General features: G+C 42.8%; 1 long non-coding RNA gene across 1 annotated transcript in view; it reads right to left on the bottom strand.

Moving 5' to 3' along the window:
- The window catches only part of LOC121712300, a 6,132-nt gene extending 100 nt beyond the window's left edge, over positions 1-6,032 (bottom strand). The window contains exons 1-2 of the long non-coding RNA XR_006032579.1: positions 5,895-6,032; positions 1,374-1,422 (exon numbers count right to left, since the gene is read on the bottom strand). This is a non-coding gene — a long non-coding RNA (uncharacterized LOC121712300). The remainder of the gene's footprint in view (positions 1-1,373; positions 1,423-5,894) is intronic.
- Between the last annotated feature and the right edge of the window lie 1,307 nt (positions 6,033-7,339).

Here is a 7,339-nt window from a genome sequence, read left to right as displayed (position 1 = left end):
CATTCTCTTTGTTACATCTTCGCTCCTTACAGTGCCGGGTGTCCTAACTTTATATCACCAAAAAGGTTCCCTAAAAACCTGTTTTAGGGACATCTGAATGTGGTACCTGATGAAATGCATTTTTCAAAAAATTCTGTGTCAATCAGCTGGTCAGCAGGATATTATGGGAAAGGTTCACTTTTTTCATCCTTTGAAATGCAGTGGCAGCTCCACGGAGGGCCAGTAGACAAAATCTATATATGAAGAGTCGAAATGAAACAGAAAAACTCTCTCCAATTGCGCTCTTAGGAGGCTCCTGCAAGATTGGTCCCGTGAGAGAAATGAAAGCTTCCATAGCATGAAGAGGGAGCGAGAGAGATCAGTGACTAAAGCAGGCGATCCCAAGGGAGAGCTCTCCGAGTTGTAATTTAAAAATAGCAGTTTAATAACAAGCCATACTTACAGTATATCATTAATCTCCAAATTAATGAACCTACCCCACCCCCCTTCTCACATCCTGAAGAGAGAGACAGAGAATGAGAAAATCTTTTCTGCTTTTTCAAAAAGACTTGTGAGACTGGTCTGTTTACATACTGTATGTCTGGAGTGGCCAGCAATATGAATAAATAAAATAAAAGAATACCAGTATAATACGAATACTGTCATTTCATTGGCATGGATCCCTTTAGATTAGTTCATAAGTAGAATTGGTCTTATAATGACACAATTTCAGAGACTGCTATTTGCCTAATACTTTGTATCTAAACACCAAAATGTCAGATAACATAGTACCAATGAATTGTAATAAGAGTTATTAGCATTTTATTGCCATTAGTTCATCAATAACATTTCATGGGCTAAATTGACTGGATTAATGCCAATAAAATGACCACATTCCTTAATTATTTTACATATGTATGCTATATTAAGCACATTAGATTTAGCAACATAACAACAAAGCTAATAAATGAATTATACATGGAAATTATATTAAAAAAAATCTCATTAAAACTATTCCTCACATGAAGCCCGAAGTGAAAGTGTGTGTATCAAACAAATTAAGTGAGAAAAATTCAATCTCTCGCCAGCCTCTGAGTAGTAATAATTCTGTGTCCACTGAGAACTTGAACAATAACAATGTGTGACTGCAAGCAAACCTTACAGGTAGTGCAAATATCCAGAAGCAATATAAATGTAGATAAATAAAATATGAGGCCCTTTCTCTGTAAACCCATCGTTTAATTACAATGTGTACGTGCATGAGGGGTACATGTAGGGGGTTGGGGGTTGGGGAGGATTCTAGCCTGTGTCATATTTGAATGCTGACACAAAAAAATATAGGAGAAATGAGTGTGTTTCACTAGATGGCAGCTAGCAAAAGAAAGACCTCTCACCTCTAAGGTCTCGGCATTCGGTCAAGTAGGCCACATGGGCACTCAGCATCTACAGCCAGGGGCAAACAGAGCAAGAGCGCAGAAATCTCATCAGACTACATGCAAGCAGTACACAAGCAAGCCAATTCATCTGAGCTGTATGACAACACATTAGAGGTTGTGTCAAAGTAATAACATTAAAGCACAATGACAAAAACATGTCCAAAACACTGGTGTGAACCTCTCTTCAATTATGTAGATGCAAATAGGGCAACATTGTCATGGGGGTAGCCACAGCAAGTTGTGGAAAGTAACTTTGTCAAAGACAAAAGAATGTTCGCTAAGTGGCTAGGCAATTAGACAGGAGAGATGTTACTACTATCAGACACTCATTCCCTTCTCCATTAAAAAGTTGTAGCGAACTCAATATTCTATACATTTTTTTCCGTGAAACTGTTTACAGATTTAGAAGCTATTTACGGAGACAAACTCATTCACGTTAGCATCGCAGGCATGCCTTGATAAGTGAAAATGTTACATAAAAAACGAAATGAAAAATGTTGCCAAATCGCGGCGGTAATCCCCCTGCAAATAAATAATCCACTATCTAGCCAATTGGAATAAGGCGCTAGCATCAATGATCCTCTATAAGGGAGACTCAGTGACGCTATTATATAACCTGCTCTATCTCTGGCAAGAAAGGGAAGCTGCTCTCTCTATCTGGGGTTCATGCAAATGCAGTCCCTGCAGACTTCTGCACATTTCAATTAGCTTTAAGAATCATGATGACTGGTATTATGAAATAAAGTCCCCCAGTAAAACCGCCTATAAGAGAGAGAGAGAGAGAGAAGAGGAGAAAAAAATCACACTGATCATGTTTGGGGTCAACAGCAACGTACATGACTTCTGAGCAGGTATATTCCTCCTCTGCAATAGAGTAATAAACACTGAAAAGACATTTTGTACGACAAAACATTTCTGTGTCAGGTTTTCTGTTTTTCAGATGCAGAAATAAGTTGCTAATTTTGTCTGTGCGCTTCCTAGACAGTGCAGGTTTAATTGCTAATTGTTAACCGGGAATGAATGCATTTGCATATTAATTAGGGAGCCCATTTACATTTTTAATTTGCTGCCTTCAAAGGGGGTGAGATAAAAGGTCGCACAATTTTAAATAATTTATGCTCCATTGCTGAAAAGACGCTGAAAAGAAGTGCTCAGCTGATTTTAACCCCTGAGAGCTTTTACAGAATAAAGCACTCCAAAAATTGTTTTTACAAATCTAATTAAATGGAAAAGGGCTCTGAACCAGACCATGGAGGAGAGCCACCCAGCAGAGAGGGAGAGAGAGAGAGATGGTGAGAGAGAAAGAGAGAGAGAGAGAAAGAAAGGAAGAGAAAGAAAGTTGAAGAGTGTGTTGAGGAACCACAGGGCACCAGAGAAGGCCCTCACACTGTTGAAGAAGGCAGAGGGCTGAGAGTTCTGGAACCCTCCGTCAGGGTTCTGAAAAGACTTCTGTCACCCCTCTGGACGCATGCGAGTTGCCCGGCATGTGAAACAGTGCTGCCTTCTCAATCAAATGTGGCAAAAGTGCAGCACTGCAGGTCACACTCCACTGAGCCCAAAGTCACAAATCAGCCACTTCAGTGCTGGTAAGATGTGTCTCCTTTGTAGCCGTAGAAAATTGCAAGTTTCATTTGGGATTTTTTTTTCCCGCATAAGTATTTTATGAGGGGAGCAGTCCCTTGCTTGCAGACTGGTAACTAGGTGTCTTCAAAACAAAGGACTTATTTAAACAAAGGAGCATGCAGTATGAGATTATCAAGTAAATGTTCGATCACAATATTCATATGTCGTTGCTATGCCAACGCTCCTTGCCATTCATTTTTCACTGCCTTTCCTTCTCTGAGTTTGTGTCAAATGTGACACATATTTACATCATACTGTTCTATCATAGGACTTCTGATACCTTACACGACACTGGTCGCCGGGGCAACTAGCTGCCCTTTTTGGCTCAATTAGAGGAACGCCACTACAGATGCCTGTGTCGCATGTCCCTTCAGAATTTTTTTCTTCTTTTTTGCGTCTTTTTTCTGACTGAGTCTCACTTATCCCCCCCCCCCTTTCAAATTGCCCACATCCAAAAACTAGTTGTGATCATGACTTCTCTCTTTTGTGCCAGAGATCCTAATTACACGCCCCCAGACGGCGTGAGAGGCAGGGCACTTAAAGGCGAGCGCATCGCACGGCTTCATTGTCTGCTTGGCATTTGGTCTTTGTGCCCATGGTCTTAAATTACATCCTGACAATCTCAGTGGGCGCAGACACAGAGAAAGCATAAGAGTAACGGAGGGGGGGGGGGGGGGGGGGGGGTTAGTGGGCATGGGGGTCGGCACGCGCCAGTCTTTCTCTCTTTCTCTCTCCCTTTCTCTACCTCCAAGGCACTCATACACACGCTCTTAAGAGAACCAGAGAAATCACTGCCGAAAATTTGCCAGTTTCTCATGCTCACTGATTGTTCAGAATTAGCCGCACATTCCACCAAGAGGCGACTGAACATCTGAAAAGGACACAAATGAGGGGCCTGATCACATTGCAACTCCCCCCTTACCCCACTGCCGCACCAAAAGGCACATTCAGTCAGGCCCAAAATTAAGCGAACCAACTCCCATTCAATTCAAACGCCACTGAATTGGAAAAGGAGAGCGTGAGGATGGGGACTGTGTGTGTGTGTGTGTGTGTGAGTGTGTGAGTGTGTGTGTGGGGGAGGGGGGACGACCCTTGATTGAATAATTGATTTTCGTCCGTGGTCTATGTTTAAGAAGGATAACTAGACATGCTCTGGCCCATAATGATTGTAATTACTGCAATGACTGGTCATGTCAAATATGACACTGAAAGGACTGTTATTAACCTTTATTATCTGAAGCAGGAGAAAGAGAGGAGGAAAGAGAGAGAGAGAGAAAGAAAGAGAAAGGAAAAAATGATTCTACACATTCCTATCTGTTTCTTTCTGTCTTTCTTTCTTTCTCTCTCCCTCCTCTCATCTGCGTATTTCACCTCAGTAACACTGCTGATCGCTTGAGTAGACATAATTGTGCTAAGCTCAGTGTTGCTGATGTAAGGTGGCTGGTTAATTGACTGTGCCATGAGAGGCACTGAAGTGTCCACAGCTTTGATTTCCCATCCCGTCCCTCCGGCAACACACCTCCCACCCCCACCCCCCAACAACTCAACCTCTTGAAAGGACCTCAGCTGACACCCGCTGATAATTGATATAAATTGTACAGGATAAATCCAAGCAAAACTTGTCAAATTCAACGGAATGGGAGAGAGAGAAAGAGGGACAGATAGAAAAAAAGTTACTTGTTTTTCTGTCTACCCCCCTTCACACACACACACACACACACACACACACACACACACTGTGTTCATTATCACCGTTGCCTGTGAGTGGTTGTGAACTTGAGGAGCCTTGGACCAGGTTGTTTTTCTTTCTTTTTTTGCCTTTTGCCAAGCTCAAAAGCGATGTTCAAATCCGTGTCATCGTGAAGACCAAGCCTCATTGCTCTCCAGACAGATTTACAGAAAAATAACTGCCAGTTTGGCAGCTGGCCTCATTTGCATATGCAGGCATTAATTAGCTGGTGCGGGTGTGAGGCTGGGTGTGACTGCCGGGCAGCATGCCTGGGGGAGGCATACACTGTGGAGGGTGGGGGGCAGTTCAGGGTGTTAAGGGGCACCCCAAAATACACACAGCGCCCATCAGGGTCCCGGAGTTATACAAACCTCTGCTACCTCACACTGGGCCTGAGTGAGTGAGTGAGTGAATGAGAGCGAGAGAGAGAGAGAGAGAGAGAGAGAGAGAACCCATTTTTCCATTGTCAAACAAAACACCACTAAGACAATGAACTCCACCTAGCCTTTCACAATGATGGTAGGCCTACCTTCATTTGCTAAAAACAATTCTCAATTGTTCATACAATTAATCCTAAACACCAGTATGTGAAGTGCCCATGAGTGTCTCAGATAAAAAGACAAGCCTACCTCACACTGGGCCACTGTGTGTGTGTCATCGTATATTTACCCATTTACTCTCCTAAAGTCAAACGCTATGGGAATGGACACAATTTAGTCCAGTGATTACATTTGAATACATAACGTGTCTTAATTTACTGAACACTTAACTCAAACATTGTTAAGCGAGCTGATCCAGAGTCAGAGGATTTAGTGGGGAAATAGTAAAAATTGAAGAGAGCAAGCGCTAGGCCTAGGCTACTGCTAAGCGAAAGCACGAAGGTTACGGTGAGCAGTGCGTGCTTCGTGCGATGGGAGATGTTTTTGGCAGGCTTCTCTGTCCGTCTGCCAAGTCGCTCAATTACACACACTTTTATAAAGCACTTTGCTTCACTCCAACACCTGAACAGTGCTGCTCACAGACTTAAAAAAAAAAAAGAAAAACACCCCGGACATTATCATTTAAATGTCCGGGCTATTAATGGCTCACAAAGGGCAATTTGCATTGCATTTTCAGAAAGCACTTACCGATATACAGTGGCATCCTCCCTCTTGGAAGGGACTAGTAAACTACTTCCATTGTCAGTTCGAACCATGGTGCTCGAAAAAAAAAAGAGATTAGCATCCAGAATTTTCTTTACGTTACTGGTGATATGGAACCATGTGTGTTAAGAAAGCACCTGCATTACACCGTGTAGTGGCAGGCCGTGGAGTACCAAAGTTCTTGGCACATTATGAGAACAACAGCGACATCTACAGGACAAGTAGAAACATTCGCTGAGTGGTTTACTCCAGAGATTAATGCAAAATTAGCCTATATCCCAATGGCTGATTGATTGAGTGATTGATGTACAGAATATTCCGAAAATAATGTCTACAGTAGGCCTATGTTAAATTTAGTTCGTAATCATTTACTTTATATCCAACACATTTTTATCATCTATACATAGGCTAACACCTTTATCAATAAATGTCTGCAGCAAAAACACTCCAATGAACTAAACACTGAAGTGTCAGGTTGTAACCAAATTCTTTTTATTAATGTCTCCCCCAACATTTCACTTAGGCTACTTGCTCCTCTCACCTCCCCTAGTCACAACACTGCAGGACATCCATCTATCCAGAAGGTCAGGCCCGGATCATCCTGAGGTCTCTCCCTGGCACTCGGATCAATAACAGCCGTCTCCATCCTGTTCAGAAGGCAATCTGTAATCTACATCTGAGGCAGAAGGTACCCTAGGATAATAGATTACAGAATTTTTACAGATTTCTTGCACTATTCAGCAAGGCAAGTTTCAGATTATGAAAATATTACAATAGATAAAAAAAAAACTAAAGAAGAGTTTGAATATTAATAATCTCACTTCTAACCTAATCTGTAATCTCATTGTTATATGAAGTGCAAGGTTTTAGCTAGACATTTAAGGTGCCTCAAATCCTCAATTTACATGTTTTTAATCTAAAAGAAGAAAAAAATCTCTGTCCGGGCAATTCCAGAGCTCTTGGACCTCCATATTTTTCAGCGCTGTCCAGCCCTCACTACCCTCTTGGTCAGTGACCCAACCGATAGGCCAGAAAAGGGGTGACCTTCGCTGCAAACGCCAGTCCAGCACCAGTGAACACCCAGAGCAAAAGGAGCGGAGGCAGTCAGAGCAACTGCAGGCACTCACTTCCTGAGCACCTGCGGCGATGTCTCCTCACACAACAGCAGCAGCAGCAGTGTCTCATTTGCAGGTTTGGTCAGATCAGTCGGGAGAAGGTTGCTTGTTCACTTCACACCCATGGCTGTTTTGATCAGTCGGAGGGGTGAGGGGAGGGGGTGGGGGGGGGCATAGTAGACAGGCTCTTTCATTTTCCCTGCGCGTTGTTGGCATCTTCCCTTTGAATGCCGCATTGTTTTAGCACAGAGCCGTTCATTAACGTGAAGGACGTGCTTTTATCACCTGTCTTGTGTGTGTGTGTGTGTGTGCGTG

Source organism: Alosa sapidissima, chromosome 6 (assembly GCF_018492685.1).
Source record: "Alosa sapidissima isolate fAloSap1 chromosome 6, fAloSap1.pri, whole genome shotgun sequence".
Classification (NCBI taxonomy): domain Eukaryota; kingdom Metazoa; phylum Chordata; class Actinopteri; order Clupeiformes; family Clupeidae; genus Alosa; species Alosa sapidissima.
This window is presented reverse-complemented; position numbering and strand designations above follow the sequence as displayed.